General features: G+C 30.2%; 1 protein-coding gene across 1 annotated transcript in view; it reads left to right on the top strand.

Annotated features, from left to right (window-relative positions):
- tmem59l (transmembrane protein 59-like) overlaps positions 1-1,235 on the top strand; it is a 17,443-nt gene that overhangs the window by 7,696 nt on the left and 8,512 nt on the right. The window lies entirely within an intron of this gene.

Genomic DNA, 1,235 nt, shown 5'->3' with positions numbered 1-1,235 from the left:
TTTTTTTTCTTATTTATAAAGTTTATCATTCCAAATAATTCCAGATTACTTTTCAGAACAAATATTACTAACCCTAAGAAGAACTCTCATTTTTACGTTTTGCTTTATGACACTGAAAGAGGTTTTATAGCAAACTGAACCACATAAGTACCAGAATAAAACACAAATAATTGGGATGGTGAGGCTTTTGCAGCAGTATTGGATTTACTGTTTTAAATAGGTGTGCAAGTGTGTCATTGCTGAGGTCAGCACTGGTTTTATTACTGACTGCAGCAGCTGGGGAGGAGGAAGGACGRTCAGCAGCAGGAACACTAAATCCTCTTTTAATGAGTCCTCTGGGGGAACAAAAAACACTGCAAATAATTTATACAACAGTGCAAATAGTGACAACAAGCTGTGTGTGTGTTTTCAGAAATATCCCAATGCAAACTTTGTAACTAAATATACCCAGATAAATGATACATGTTGGGAAGACAAACAGTATAAAACACGAATGTTAAGTTAAAATCACCTAGAAAGATAAATTTAATACAGAATAAATTAGTTCATATAAATAACAGTTAAAAAGAGAATAAAAACTGATATTGCTAAAGGTGTGCACTAGTGCAAACTCAGAGGAAGTGCTTTTATTTTGAAGTAATTCAGATTAAAGGTCGCTATTTGAACCACCTCAGTTTGGATGTTTGACATGATGCAGCTAACTACTGGTGCTGTTTGTGCTTAGAAATAATAACATAAATACATGTAAACAGCGTAATGTTTAGTTTAGTTTAGTTCTTTTAATTTAAAAAGCAAAAAATTATACACACACAAAAAATACAAATAATTTTTAAAATGAAAAGAGGCAGAAAGAAGAATAAAATCTCATAATATCTGCCCCTTTTTTCCAAAATTTAATTTCAAGCAATAATAATCAAGAAACAAAACAAAAAGCTTCAATTCCTTTTAAACAACAGCTTTGGATATACATTATACAATTTCATATTTCTTTAACAAACTTATTTTTAACATTCTCTTAAGCTAATATATTGAAGCAGCATTTTTATAATCACTCTCCAGATTATTCCTGTTTTATTCCTTGAACTGAAGTGCATCGATCCTTCAAATTTGTCCAAATTGTAGGTTTTAAAAACATCTCAAGTCCCTTAAGATTATAAAAACTTTCTCTCTTAACAAAATTAAAGGCAAACTTTTTTATGAGCCTTGTACATAATTTGCAATATATTATATTCAAC

This window comes from Austrofundulus limnaeus, unplaced genomic scaffold, assembly GCF_001266775.1.
Source record: "Austrofundulus limnaeus strain Quisiro unplaced genomic scaffold, Austrofundulus_limnaeus-1.0 Scaffold25, whole genome shotgun sequence".
Taxonomy (NCBI): domain Eukaryota; kingdom Metazoa; phylum Chordata; class Actinopteri; order Cyprinodontiformes; family Rivulidae; genus Austrofundulus; species Austrofundulus limnaeus.
Note: the sequence above shows the minus strand (reverse complement) of the source record. Positions and strands in the feature narration are given on the sequence as shown.